The following is a 15585-nucleotide window of genomic DNA, read 5'->3' as shown; positions in this document are numbered from 1 at the left end:
GTTTCCGGGGTCAGACTGCTGACCTCACAGGAATGCACCAATAGCAGCATTTCATAAACAGCAGTGTCGGATGACACGGGTCTGGGCCTTTCTGACCACACAGAAACATGTGTTAGAGCCGTGTACAACCCTGGTAAAGACCAGGGTTGAAAAGCTGTGTTGCTCAACACGGGTTTTCTGAGTGTGGCACTTTCATACCGCACCTTCACCCGTGTTTAAGCCCCGCGAACACGGCAATAACCTGTGTTCACAGTGTGGTCTGAAAGCGGTATCACACATTCAACCCATTTAACCCCCAATGAACACATTTCAAGCCATAGAAATAGAGCCATTCACACTGCCAAAAAAACGGGTAGGACACTGCTTTTTAACCGTTTAATAGTGCCGGTATTTGTTAAACGGTTAAAGCACCCTGAAGCTTTCACACTGCAGGTCTACCCTTTTTGAAATGCTAAAAAAATGGCAATTTACTGTTTAAGAGCTGCAGTGTGAAAGGGGTATATGTTGCCCATAGTTAGAAATTTCACTTAATTTTATTTATTAACAGTTTCTTATATAGCGCATACATATTCCGCAGCGCTTTACAGAGGATATTTGAACAATCACATCAGTCCCTGCCCCAGTGGAGCTTACAATCTATATTCCCTACCACATGTACATGCACACACAGACATTCTAGGGTTAATTTGCTGGGAGCCAATTAGCCTACCAGTATATTTTTGAGGATTGTGGGAGGAAACCGGAGTACCCAGAGGAAACCCACGCAAGTACAGGGAGAATATACAACTCCGCACAGTTAGAGCCATGATGGGAATTGAACCCATGACCTCAGTGCTGTGAGGCAGAAATGCTAACCATTACACCATCTGTACTGCCCAATGCTTGTTATCCTTTCTTACTTAATGTAAGAAAGGATAACAAGTATTTTTACTTAAGCACTTCAGTAATGCATGGAACTATTTTGGATGTAGTACTTTTTGCATTATGGTGGTAGCATGTCTAAGCAGATTTAAGGCCAACACACACTGGGCAATTTTCAGCTGAAAGCAGCTCAGTTTTTGTCGTTTGAGTTTCTTTCATCTCAAAAGCCTACCAGTGTGTACGGGGAAGTGGTGAGCACTTATGTGCGCTCCTGCATCATCGTCAGCGGCTGCTGCTCATCTGGTATTATCAGTAGATGAGAGACGGGGTGGATGGCTTTCCATAGTGTCCCAAATACAAACAATTATATGTTCTCATGTTTTTATTGAACACACCATGTAAACATTCACAGTGCAGGGTGAAAAAAGTATGCAAACCCTTATTTATTTTTTTCTTTACATTTTTTTTTATATAGCGCAGCAGATTCCATTGCGTTTTACAATTGTAGACAGTGCTAAAACAAACTGGGTAACAACAGACAGACTTGGAGGTAAGAGGGCCCTGCTGCAAGCTTAATGGATTTAATAACTGGTTGACCCTCCTTTGGCAGCAATACCTCAACCAAACGTTTCCTATAGTTGCATTTCTCCTTCATACTTCATGGCAGCCATTACATTGGGTTCATCCCTCTCTCCTCTCCAATTAGACAGGTAGTTTTTTCCCCTAGGATCCAGCCCCTTCCTCTATATAATCTGGCACCTCCCCATAGACCGTAGTCTTTTTCCTGTCTCCTTCTGTCTGTGACAGGTAGTCAGTTAGAGTTAGCTTATTTATTTTATTACCCGGTAGGCTGGTTATGCTATCGGAGACCTGGGCGGTAAGGCTGGCGGTGCCTTAAGCCTAAAGTGTGTCCGGGGGCCGGTGGCAAGGACATCATGGAAACCCACAGCGTCTCTCCCCGCCTAACATATGTAAGTATCACCTTTACGGACTCAGGTGCCGTCAGGGGCGCGCGCGTCACTTCCGGCGGATGCACGCGGCGTGCGGGTCACGGCCGCGTGCGTTCCAGCTATGCGGAAGTGCGCGCCAGGCTGGCGCCGGCGGGAGGAGGACGCTGGCTGCTAGAAGCAGCGGGTATTTAAAAGGCGCCTGGTCGGTGTTACAGGCGCAAGGCGATACGGCTGCAGAAGCATTTTGGATTGTTCTAACCGGAATTGTTGCCATGGAGGATGCCTCTCAGAAAGGTGTTACACCGCCGCCCAGGTAAGTCCTCTTACAGAGGACACGCTGTTAGAACATGCCATTTGTCAGTCAGATAGTTAGTATCTTTTTTCTTGTTTTTGTAGTGTGCCTTCAGTGCCCAGAAAGAAAGTGGCTAAAACTAAGAATACTAAAGACTGTCCAGGATGTGATAGAGCCTTTGTTGGAGAGACGGTGCTATGTTTAGAGTGTCTTACAAAAAAGGATGTTGGAATGAATATATCAGCCCAATTAGCTGAGATGAGGGACTGGATGAAGAAAAACTTTATTTCCAAGGAGGAGTATGCAGGGAATAAGAGGTCCAGGTCCCAGACTAGCCTTGATAAGGATGACGGGGATGTGTCTGTGCATGATGATGTGGACAAGGAGGAGTCTGGTGGCTCATCAGCTGAGTCAGGCGAAGTATTGGAGGACGAGCGTCTATTTAATGTGGAGTTGGTAGAGGCAGTGCTTAAAAATCTTTATAGGACACTTAACTATAAACAGCCTGCAAAATCTGAGTTTGACGCATTGTTTGAGGATCGTTCCAAAAAAGGGAGATCTTTTCCAGTACATAAAGTTGTGAAGGATATCCTAGCTAAGGAGTGGCAAGGTGTCGACAAAAGAGTGGGGTCGACTAAGAGAATTCAAAAGATGTTTCCCATTGAGGATGAAGAATTCATTAAATGGTGTAATATACCTAAAGTCGACGCAGCAGTGTCAGAAGTGACGACTCGTACTACCATTCCCCTGGAGGATGGTGCGTCACTGAAAGACGCAATGGATAAAAAAATGGAGAGTGCTCTAAAGAGATTGTATATCTCTGCCTCAGTCTCGCTAAAATCAGGAGTGGCCATGGCCTCCCTTTCTCGGGCACTCAGGATTTGGTGTTCTGCATAACAGGAAGACATACAGGAAAGGGTTTCCCGTGATCAAATTTGCAAGAGTCTTACCCAGGTTCAGCTGGCGGTAGACTATATGTGTGAGGCCTCCCTAGATGGTCTTGACTTTGCAGCAAAATCCCTGACATCGGGGTTGGTGGCCCGTAGGGCCTTATGGCTTAAGTCATGGGCAGCAGATTCCCATTCGAAGAACAAGCTAGCGACTTTGCCCTATGAGGGTGCTTTCCTTTTCGGCAGTCGTTTGGATCAGATGATTCAAAGAATGTCAGGTGGTAAATCAGTCAGATTACCTCAGGACAGAAGAGGGAGGTTTTCCTCATATTCTTCCAGACAAGCGTATAGACAGGCCAAGTCCTACAGGCCGGGCAGGTCTGTCCGGGACAGATACGCCCAGGGGACGTCCAGAGCCTTTTTTCGGCAATACGTCAAGAAAAGAGGCGAAAGTTCGGGAGCCACACAGAAACAGTGACGGTGGTCCCATGGTGGAGCAGGCTCAGGTAGCAGGAAGGCTGTTGGGCTTCGCTCGCGTCTGGGAACAAACCGTCCGAGACAGATGGGTTCTGGAGGTAGTCAGGACTGGCTATCCTCTAGAGTTCATGTCAAGGCCAAGAATGGCAAAAATTTTGTGTTTCAGAGATCCCAGTTTCGAAGATAGAAAGGGAAGCTCTAAATTTAAGTTTAAAGGGACTCATCGCATCAGGAGCAGTGGTGAGAGTCCCGGAGGAAGAGAAAGGAGCCGGTTTTTATTCTCGTCTCTTCATAGTCAGCAAGAGTTCTGGAGGTTACAGAACTATATTAGATTTAAGAAAATTAAACTTGCGCATAAAGAAAAGAAAATTCCACATGGAGACTACAAAATCGATCCTGATGGGGTTGAGAAGAAACGATTTTATGGTCTCCATCGACCTAAAAGACGCCTACTTCCATATTCCCATTTCCCCAGACGACAGAAAATATCTGAGATTCTGCATAGGTCACGATCATTTCCAGTTCACCTGTCTGCCCTTCGGCCTCACCTCTTCACCAAGGGTCTTCACCAAGGTTCTAGTGGTGTTGATAGAAGAACTGAGAAAAAGGAAAGTCATTATATGGGCTTACCTAGACGATCTATTGATCGTGGCATCTTCAGAGGAAGAGGTGGTCACAGCAAGAGACTACACCATTCAGTTTCTTCAGGAACACGGGTGGCTATTAAATTGGGAGAAGAGCTGTCTAAAGCCAACACAGAGTCTCCAGTTTCTGGGAGTGCTGGTGGATACCGTGAGGTTTCAAGTGTCCTTGTCCGCAAAGAGATGCGAGAAGATCCAGCAGCTAATTTCAAAAATCTACGAGGAGGATCGCGTACCACTCAGGTCAGCACTGAGCCTTTTAGGGATGATGGTGTCCACGGTGGACATAATCCCATGGGCCAGATGGAGGATGAGGCCTCTCCAGTGGTCCCTTCTAGGTTACTCGAAAAGACTGGTGCCGCTGGAAAGGAAGATAAAGATCTCAGTGGCAGTCAAAGAATCCCTAAGATGGTGGGAGGCCGATCAGCTAGTACCAAGAAAGTCTTCACTGGCAAGTCCCCGTTACAGTGTGATCACCACAGACGCCAGCGCCATGGGTTGGGGAGCTCATGGTCTGGGCAAGACATGTCAAGGTCTGTGGTCCCGGCATGAGTCAGAGTTCTCCTCCAATCACAGAGAACTAAGAGCCGTGTGGAAGGCAATAGAATTCTTCAGCGAAGATATCCGAGGGGCGCACCTGCGCATTTTTTCGGACAACGCCACTACCGTCTCCTATGTCAACAGACAAGGAGGTACACGGAGTCACGTGCTCTTAGAAGAGGTGCGAAACATCATGTGTTGGTCCGAGGAAAACCTGTTGTCCATATCAGCACTCCATGTACTGGGGGAGGACAATCGGCTCGCAGATTATTTGAGCCGCACAAGCGTGGTTCCGGGCGAATGGGAACTGAAGGATTCAGTATTTCAAGAAATAGTAGAGCAATTCGGTCAACCGGAGGTGGACCTCATGGCTTCAGCAGTCAACAAGAAGCTGCCACGGTTCTACTCGCGATACCCGGCTTGGGGGTCGAGCGGAGTGGACGCCCTATCACACAGTTGGGAGTTTCACCTAGGGTATGTGTTTCCTCCAATTTCCCTCGTTCACAGGACATTGTGGAAGGTCAGAACGGAGGGGGTCCAGGTCATAGCCATTCTACCCTACTGGCCCAGGAGGGCTTGGTTCCCCATGTTAGAGAGCATGGCGATTGCGGGTCCAGTGTTTCTTCCAGTGACTCAAGATCTGCTCAAGCAGGGCCCAGTCAATTGTCTAGAGCCTCACAAATTGAATTTAGCGGCCTGGAAATTGAAAGGCGGCAACTAAGAGACAAAAATTTATCCCCAGAAGTCATTGAAGTACTTCTCCAAGCGAGGAAGAAAATATCGTCAGAAATCTATTACAGAATATGGCGGGTGTTCGCAAAATGGTCCAAGGACAAGTTCACTTTTCCTAAGGCGAACATTCCTCAAGTGTTACAGTTCCTTTGTGATGGGCTTAACAAAGGGCTTTCGGCTTCAACACTCAAGGTCCAGATTTCGGCACTGAGTGTGCTGCTAGACAGGAAACTAGCGGAGCATAGTTTAATTAAAAGATTTTGCCAGGCTCTCAAGAAAATCCGGCCTAGAGTTAGGTCAATAATCCCCCAGTGGGATCTTAATTTAGTTTTGAATGGACTAATGGAGGCTCCGTTTGAGCCATTGGACAGAGCGAAGTTAAAGTTTCTAACATGGAAGATGTTATTTTTAGTTGCAATAACTTCAGCAAAAAGAGTGGGAGAGATCCATGCTCTGTGCATTAAAGAACAGTATTTGAAGATTTTCCCGGATCGGGTAGTGCTGAGGACTAGGCCGTCCTTTCTACCCAAGGTGGTTTCCTCATTTAATCTAAGTCAAGAAATTGTTTTGCCTTGTTTTTTCCAAAATCCTCTGACGAAGAAAGAGGAAAAATTGCATACCTTAGATGTCTTGAGAGCTGTCAAGATATATCTACACAGGACAGCGGGGTTCAGGAAGTCAGAAGCATTATTCGTGATTCCCCAGGGGGCAAAGAAAGGGTTGGCTCCGTCAAAACAGTCAATGTCAAGGTGGCTAAAGGAAGTAATTGCGTTCACTTACAAGAAGGTTGGTCGTGAAGTTCCTGAGGGTATTAAGGCTCACTCGACAAGGGCAATGGCGGTTTCCTGGGCGAGAGAGGCCAAAGTGTCAGCTAAGGAAATTTGTCAAGCAGCCACCTGGTCTTCCTTGCATACCTTCTCTAAGCATTATGCATTGGATGTCGCGGGGTCAAGCTTTGGAAGTGAGGTTCTTAAGCAAGTCTTGGCTTGAGGTATAGTATAACCCACCCTACTGCTTTGGTACATCCCAATGTAATGGCTGCCATGAAGTATGAAGGAGAAAGCAAGGATTATACTCACGATAATACCTTTTCTTCGGAATACTTCATGGCAGCCCAAAAATTTTTTGGGCCCTCCCTATTTGTGTTTTTTCCCTAGGATCAGGACGGAGACAGTCAAAGACTACGGTCTATGGGGAGGTGCCAGATTATATAGAGGAAGGGGCTGGATCCTAGGGGAAAAAACTACCTGTCTAATTGGAGAGGAGAGAGGGATGAACCCAATGTAATGGCTGCCATGAAGTATTCCGAAGAAAAGGTATTATCGTGAGTATAATCCTTGCTTTCAGACCTGCACAACGGTCAGGAGGAATTTTGGACCATTCCTGTTTACAAAACTGTTTCAGTTCAGCAATATTCTTGGGATGTCTGGTGTGAATTGCTCTCTTCAGGAACATGCCACAGCATCTCAAGTGGTTTGAACTCAGTATTTTCTTCTGTTGAAGCCATTCTGTTGTTGATCTACTTCTGTGCTTTGGGTCATTGTCCTGTTTAGGGTGGCCAATCTCGGGATCCCTGGATTTGGCCTAAAAAAGTCCGGGATTTCAATCCCGGGATTGGATTATCCAATCCCGTGATTTTCGGGATTAGACTGCGCATGCGCAGTCTAATGCCGGGCAGCGTCTGAGCACTAGCTCAGACACTGCCCGGCTCCCGAATCCTGACCCCTGCGCGCGGCGATGCGTAGCGTGACAGTAGAGGTCTAGCTGCGCAGCCTTCTGCTGTGCACGCCCCCTTCCAGTCTCCTCGCACGTCGCCCGCCTGCCTCTGCCCGCCCGCATTCTTTCCGGCCTGCGGCCTGGCTGCTAAAAAGGAGGTGCACGAGCCTGGAGGTACCGTGCACCTCCGAACCCACTCCCGGCCGCCCACCCGCTAATGTAAGTAAATGTGCGGGTCAGCCTGTGTGGGGGTGGGTATGTGTGGAGCAGAACTGTATTAGGGATGCCAATCCCGAGAATCCCGGGATTGAGCATTTTTCAATCCCGGGATTGAAAAAATGCCCCGGGATTGGCATCCCTAGTCCTGTTGCATCACCTATCTTTTGTCGAGCTTTAATTGGTGAACAGACGTCTTTAAGTTTTCCTGCAAAATGTCTTGATAAACTTGGGAATTCATTTTTCTGTCGATAGCAAACTGTCCAGGCCCTGAGGCAGCAAAAAGACCCAAATCATGATGCCCCCTCCACCATACTTCACAGTTGGGATGAGATATTGATGTTGGTGTGCTGTGCCTTTTTTTCTCCACACAGTGTTGTGTGTTCCTTCCAAACAACTCAACTTTGGTTTCATCTGTCCACAGAATGCTTTGCCAATAGTGCTGTGAAACATCCAGGTGCTATTTTGCAAACTTCAAACATAAAGCAGTGTTTTTTATGGACAGCAGTGACTTCCTCCGTGGTGTCCTCCCATAAACTCCATTCTTGTTTAGTGTTTTACATATCGTAGATTCATCACCAGAGATGTTAGCATGTGCCAGATATTTCTGCAAGTATTTAGCTGACACTTAAGGATTCTTCTTCACCTCATTGAGCATTCTGCACTGTGTTACAGGATGGCCACTCCTAGGGAGAGTAGCAACAGTGCTGAACTTTCTCCATTTATAGACAACTAGGTGATTCATCGCGCCCTCTTCACACCGTCGTGAGAGTTCCCTGGAAAACTCAGTTGATGTCCGGCCATTGAGAGGGACGGCCGCTGGCGTCATCTCCCCACAGCCATTACAGCGCCGAGTATGTATTGGTTTACTCTGCGCTGTGATCGGGGGAATCCATTTGGTGTTGAGTGATTGTGGATGGTATTCGCAGCCAAATGCTTGGGTGGGATTTTGTGTGTGTGGGGCGGCATTTACATATAGGAGGAAAATCAATTTGGGCATTTAAACCCCAGCAACAGCACATCGACTCCCACCCTTCACCAGGCCAATTTGTATCCCGATTTGCACAAAGTGTTCTCTTACATTATGGGTTAGGGATCACTTTTGTGTCAGATATTGCTGCTGTAAAGTGCTGCGGGTGTCATGCAATTTTGGATGGCAAGATCATCATTCTGTTAGACAATAATGCTGCTTTCACATTGCCTAAACGTTTAAGACCTGGTATTTTGAAATGGTATTTAAAACGGGTCTAAACCACTAAACCCCTTTCACATTGCAGGTGCAAACCATATTAAATAGCATGTAATACCATTCATACTACTTTCAGACCGCAAACCCGTGTCCAACCCTGCATTTTGAACATGGGTTTGTCCTTGTGGAGAGCCGTGTCAGACTCTTAAATTACCCCTTTCACACTGCACTTCAACCCGGGTTTTCCTAGGATTGGTGCTTACACACTGAACCCGTGTCTGGGCTGGAAAACCTATGTGTGTCATTAAAAATTGGCTTTTTTTATGGCTCACAATAATGATGTCACAAAGGAAATAAAAGTGAGGGGTGGAGATTATACACAGCATTGCAGCAGCAGCACCCCTAATGTTGAGCAATTCCCTCATCTCCTCATCTGTCCAGAGAGAGGACATATTGCTGGAAAGCAGGCTGTAGAAGTGTGGAATACACACTGGACAAGTGTGGATTGCAGGCTGTAGAAGTGTGGAGCACAGGCTGGGATGGTGCCTGTGTCCGTTGGTCCGCAGCTCCAGCGTGCTGCTTGTTGGTTTCCGGGGTCAGACTGCTGACCTCACAGGAATCCACCAATAGCGGCATTTCACATGCCACAGCATCTCAAGTGGTTTGAAATCAGTATTTTCTTCTGTTGAAGCCATTCTGTTGTTGATCTACTTCTGTGCTTTGGGTCATTGTCCTGTTGCATCTCCTATCTTTTGTCGAGCTTTAATTGGTGAACAGACGTCTTTAAGTTTTCCTGCAAAATGTCTTGATAAACTTGGGAATTCATTTTTCTGTCGATAGCAAACTGTCCAGGCCCTGAGGCAGCAAAAAGACCCAAATCATGATGCCCCCTCCACCATACTTCACAGTTGGGATGAGGTTTTGATGTTGGTGTGCTGTGCCTTTTTTTCTCCACACAGTGTTGTGTGTTCCTTCCAAACAACTCAACTTTGGTTTCATCTGTCCACAGAATACTTTGCCAATAGTGCTGTGAAACATCCAGGTGCTATTTTGCAAACTTCAAACATAAAGCAGTGTTTTTTATGGACAGCAGTGACTTCCTCCGTGGTGTCCTCCCATAAACTCCATTCTTGTTTAGTGTTTTACATATCGTAGATTCATCACCAGAGATGTTAGCATGTGCCAGATATTTCTGCAAGTATTTAGCTGACACTTAAGGATTCTTCTTCACCTCATTGAGCATTCTGCACTGTGTTACAGGATGGCCACTCCTAGGGAGAGTAGCAACAGTGCTGAACTTTCTCCATTTATAGACAACTAGGTGATTCATCGCGCCCTCTTCACACCGTCGTGAGAGTTCCCTGGAAAACTCAGTTGATGTCCGGCCATTGGGAGGGACGGCCGCTGGCGTCATCTCCCCACAGCCATTACAGCGCCGAGTATGTATTGGTTTACTCTGCGCTGTGATCGGGGGAATCCATTTGGTGTTGAGTGATTGTGGATGGTATTCGCAGCCAAATGCTTGGGTGGGATTTTGTGTGTGTGGGGCGGCATTTACCTGACACACACACACAGCCCAGCGATCAGGTCTGAATTGGGCTCAATATTCCTGTAGTAATGACCTCTTACCATAATCCCAGGTCTTACTACAGTGACTGGAGCTGAGGACTACAATCCCAAAAATGCATCAGACACACGTCCCTGACCTCACTGAGTTCTGTGTATATGGGAGCAGAGGCGGAACGTGCTGTCCGGAATGTCACTAATGTGAGCTGCCAGGTAAGGGGGTGATTGTTATTCACCCCACAGTGTGTATGTGTGTGTTATGTGATTGCCCACTGGTCTGACACACAACGTTGCACTGTGTCTGTGTGATCAGAGGAATGCTGCATTTACCTGGGAGGCAAGAAGGGCGCGCTGCCTTGTGTAACCAGCTCACATGTGCAGCTGGAGGCACCAGGCATGGGCTGGCGGTGTTGAGCGGCGCTCTCCGGTGCCGCTCCTGTGTGCAGCTGTGGTCGGGGATGTCCTGTGCCGCTCCCGCACACCCCCACTAAACAGATGGCGGCGGGTCACTGTGTGCAGCTGGGGGCATCAGGCAGGGGCTGGCGTTGGGCACAGCAGTTGGTATGGCTTCTGGCGGTGATCCAAGCAGGTGTGGGGGGACGTGCCTTGCACGTGTAGTCAGTAAGGGGCATGGAGGGTGGGCGGAATGAAAGCAGAGTGCTATGGGGTGGGGGGGCGTGGTGTGCAGGAGTGGGGTGGGGAGTGGTGGCTGAGGAGGGGGCGGGAACTTGGTGTGTAGGACGTAGGCTGTGTAGAACGTTTAACGCAGGTTCTGCAGTGTGGATAACGGTGGACGGGCCTGTCAATCACCCCTGGAACCACGCCCACCGTTAGCTACACTGCTTTTGAGTGACGGATCTGGCTAAATATATAAGAGATTTGTCTTACCCTGGACTGATGAATATCAAGGCTTTTAGAGATACTTCTGTAACATTTTCCAGCTTTCTGCAAGTCAACCATTCTTAATCGTAGGTCTTCTGAGAGCTCTTTTGTGTGAGGCACGGTTCACATCAGGCAAGGCTTCTTGAGAATATGGGTGTGAGTTTTTTATATGGGTGTATGTTTTTTATAGGGCAATTCAGCTTTAACCAACACCTCCAATCTTGTCTCATTGATTGGACTCCAGGTTGGCTGACTCCAATTAGATCTTGGAGAAGCCATTAGCCTAGTGCAGGCATGTCCAAACTGTGGCCCTCCAGCTGTTGTGAAACTACACATCCCAGGATGCATTGCCATAGTTTTAGCATTCCCTAATAGCAAAACTGTGGCAAGGCATGATGGGACTTGTAGTTTCACAACAGCTGGAGGGCCATAGTTTGAACATGCCTGGGGTACATATGGTGCGTTCAATAAAAAACATGAGAACATATAATTGTTTGTGTGCTGTTGGTTTAAGCAGACTGTGTTTGTCTATTGTTGTGACTTCAATAAAGATCAGAACACATTTATGAACAATTTATGCAGAAATCCTAGTAATTCCAAAGGGTTGACATCCTTTTTTTTTACAACTGTACATGGCAACTAACCACCAGTAACATAATGTAAAAAGTATATATATATATATATATATTAACAGAAGTTATGTGATTGATTATGCTTCATTATTTGTAACCTTTACACAGGATGCACCTTTTGACACATTCAAGTTTCGACAATAACGTAAAGTCAGTAAATATCAACATACCTAAAAAGAGATTTTTGTAAGAACTTACCGTTCTAATCCCTTTCTCTGATATGGTCCTGGTGACACAGCTCAACATTGGGATGTAGGAGGGTCCGCAGGAGCCAGGCACCTATCCTAAAGCTTTTGGAGGGTAGGCTCCTCCCTTCTGCATCCCAGACTCTTCAGTTCAATCTTTCAAAGCCACTGGAATACATTAACGCAGTACAAACGCCTGCACATATTATATGCACAATTTCAAATTAACTTCTCAACCCTATATAACATGAAACATCATGAACTTGGCATACTTACTGAGCATAAGGGAGAGATCGCTGTGTCACCAGGACCATATCAGAGAAAGGGATTCGAACGGTAAGTTCTTACAAAAATCCCTTTTTCTCTTTCAATGGTCCTGGTGACACAGCTCAACATTGGGACGTTCCAGAGCCGGTCCTTTGGGTGGGTACGCTCAGGTCTGCAGCTCTCATCACTGCTCGCCCGAATGATGCGTCCTCTGACGCGAACTCATGGAACCTATAGAATTTGGCAAAGGTATGAACAGATGACCAAGTGGCAGCCCTGCAAACCTGCTCAGCTGTTGCCCCATGTCGAACCGCCCAAGAGGTGGCGACTGACCTGGTGGTGTGCGCATTAATCCTGGCCGGCACAGGCCTACCAACTTTAGTATATGCAAAAGCAATTACAGAACGCAACCACCTAGCAATGGTCTGCTTAGAAGCAGGCCAACCAATTTTGTGTACATCATACAAAACTAACAAAGTATCAGTCTTCCTGACACTCTTTACTCTGTCCACATAAATGCGCAAGGCGCGCACAACATCCAAATTCCTTTAACCCTCTGGGGGTTGGAACACAGGCAGAACTATGTCCTGATTTATATGAAAAGTAGAGACTTCTTTTGGTAAAAATTGGGGTACTGTCCGAAGGACAGCCCTATCATCATGCATTATAAGGAAGGGAGACTTGCAGGACAATGCTCCCAACTCCGATACTCTTTTTGCTGACGCCACTGCCAACAAAAATACCAGTTTCCATGTAAGGAATTTAAGGTCAGCCGACCTTAACGGCTCAAAAGGCGCCCTTTGAAGGCACTCCAGAACCAGAGATAAATCCCATGGTGCTACTGGTTGCTTGTAGGGAGGTTTCAATCGAGAAACCCCCTGTAGAAAAGTCTGTACTTCCGGTAGCAATGCTATCCTTTTTTGGAAATAAATAGATAAGGCCGAGATCTGCACTTTGAGTGACTGAAGGCTTAACCCCGAGGAAAAGCCATCCTGCAAAAACTCCAGCAATTTAGCCAATCTGAATCGTGATGTGTGTGACTTCTGCCTCTCACACCACCGAATATAGGTCTTCCAGACTCTATAATAATTTGCAGAAGACACTGACTTTCTAGCCTTAATCATAGTGTTAACCACAGCCTCTGAGAGCCCTTTACTCTTCAAGATGGCGGTTTCAACAGCCAGGCCGTCAAAATTAACCGAGCTGAATCCAGATGATTGAACGGTCCTTGATTTAGAAGGTCTGACCTCAGAGGTAGACGCCACGAGTCCACAGACAATCTCTGAAGTCTCGAGTACCAGGACCTCCTTGGCCAATCTGGGGCCACTAAAATCACCGGAATTGCCTGGGCCTGAATCTTTTTCAGAACTCTTGCCAGCATTGGAACTGGTGGAAAAACATAAAGAAGATTCCCCTCCCAGGGGATGGTCATAGCATCCACTGCTTCTGCCAGTGGATCCCTCGTTCTGGCATAGAACCTGGGCACCTGATGGTTGAACCTGGATGCCATCAGGTCCACCTCCGGAGTTCCCCATTTCAGGGTAATCTGATGAAATACATGTGGGTTCAGGCCCCATTCTCCTTCCATGAGCTTCTCCCTGCACAGGAAGTCTGCCTCTATATTCTCCACTCCTGGTATGAATATCGCTGATAACGTTGGAACATTCTGTTCCGCCCAGCAGAGGATCCGGGACACCTCCCACATAGCCAGTTTGCTGCGTGTGCCTCCCTGGTGATTCAGATATGCCACAGCTGTGGCGTTGTCGGTCTGAATCCTTAAAGGGAACCCTTGCAATCTTTCTCACGCCAGAGAAATCACCTTCCACACAGCTCTCAGTTCATAGAAACATAGAATTTGACGGCAGATAAGAACCACTTGGCCCATCTAGTCTGCCCCTTTTTTCCAGTTCCAAGATGTTGATCGGCAAGACAGACTCCACAAGCCCTGCAGACGCAGTTCCAAAACTACTGCCCCCCAGCCCCTGAGGCTGGCGTCGGTAGTAACTACCAGCCAGTTCCAGGACTGTAGGGATCGACCCCACTGAAGGGAATCTACCTCCATCCACCATTTCAGGGAGGATTGAGTTTCTGGAGACAACACTATTTGTTCTGACTTCATGGTCTGAGTATTTCCTGACCAGGCTGTCAGAATGTTCCACTGGAACACTCGAGAGTGGAACCTGGCGAACTGCAACGTCTCGAAAGACGCCACCATTTTCCCAAGGAGTTTGAGGCACCTCCATACTGATGTGCTCCGAGACCCGAGGATCTCTTGGACCAAGGCAGCCAGATCCCTGGCCTTTGCCTCTGGTAGAAATACCCGATGTAGGTGGGTATCCAGAACAACTCCCAGGAATTGGAGTCTCTGTGACGGTACCAACTGAGACTTTTGTAAATTTAAAAGCCAGCCGTGAGCCTGCAAAAACCCAATGGCTTCTGCCAAGTGACTCCTTAGCCTTTCTGCTGACTCCGCTTTGAACAGCAGGTCGTCCAAATATGGGATCACCGTGATTCCCCTCAGCCGAAGTACCGCCGCCATTACAAACATTATTTTGGTGAATACCCTTGGCGCCGTAGCCAGACCGAAGGGCAACGCCTGGAATTGCAAATGCAGGTCTCCTATCGCAAACCTCAATAGAGCCTGATGTTCTGGGTGGATGGGGACATGAAGGTATGCGTCCTGGACATCAATGGACGCCAAAAATTCTCCCTGGTCCAGGCTTAGCAACACTGACCGTAGAGACTCCATTTTGAAATGGTCTACCCACAAATGGATATTCAATGTCTTTAAGTTCAGTATTGGTCTGAAAGACCCGTCTGGTTTGGGTACCAAAAACAGAGTGGAATAAAAGCCTTTTTTCCACTCCGCTCTGGGGACCGGGACTACCATGCCCTTCTCTAACAGAGAGTGAGCCGCTCCCAAGAGAGCCATACGGAGCCGAGCCTCCTTTAGTAGTGGTGTGGGAATGAATCTTCTCGGCGGAAGACCTTTGAAGGGAATTCTGTAACCCTGGGATATAATTTCTAACACCCAAGAGTCCCGGTCTAACAGCGCCCATGCGTCTCTGAACAGTGTCAGACGTCCCCCCACCTTGACCACCGCCCGGTTAAACCCCTGGCAGTCATGCGGAGGGTTTGTCCTCTCCTTTGGTGTTTGGTTTCTTATGAAAGGAACCAAATTTTGACTTTGGGGCCTTGCGCCTGGAGGACAGAAATTTTCCCCTAAAAGACTGAGCTCGAAAGGACGCACCTCCTCTAGGGGAGGGCCGAAAGGATGGCCTGAAAGCAGAAAACCTTGATGTCTGCTTGGCTGCAGGGGCAGGCAGGAAGGTACTTTTGCCACCTGTGGCCTGCTTAATAATCTCTTCCAGCTCAGAACCAAATAACAGCTTTCCTTTAAAGGCTAATGCCTCTAAGGCCTTCTTAGACTCGTTATCTGCCTCCCAAACCTTAAGCCAGAGCACTCTCCTGGCATTGACAGACACTGTGGAAACTCTTGCCGCCATTTTGAGAGCTTCCTCCTCAGCCTCAAGCACATACTCTGCAGCT

The 15585-nt window shown here is 47.5% G+C and overlaps 1 protein-coding gene across 3 annotated transcripts in view; it reads left to right on the top strand.

Annotated features, from left to right (window-relative positions):
- Nucleotides 1-15585, top strand: part of LOC146057802 (E3 ubiquitin-protein ligase TRIM7-like) — a 42984-nt gene that overhangs the window by 5820 nt on the left and 21579 nt on the right. The window contains exon 1 of one of the 3 annotated variants that reach the window (XM_083169496.1): nt 9150-10283. The exons of the other annotated variants lie outside the window; for them this stretch is intronic. The gene's annotated coding sequence lies outside the window, so the exon portion shown is untranslated. Of the gene's footprint in view, nt 1-9149; nt 10284-15585 lie in introns of those variants that run through there. 3 annotated transcript variants of the gene reach the window in all.

The sequence above is a fragment of the Crinia signifera genome, chromosome 2, assembly GCF_055691185.1.
Source record: "Crinia signifera chromosome 2, ASM5569118v1, whole genome shotgun sequence".
NCBI classification, from domain to species: Eukaryota; Metazoa; Chordata; class Amphibia; order Anura; family Myobatrachidae; genus Crinia; species Crinia signifera.
This window is presented reverse-complemented; position numbering and strand designations above follow the sequence as displayed.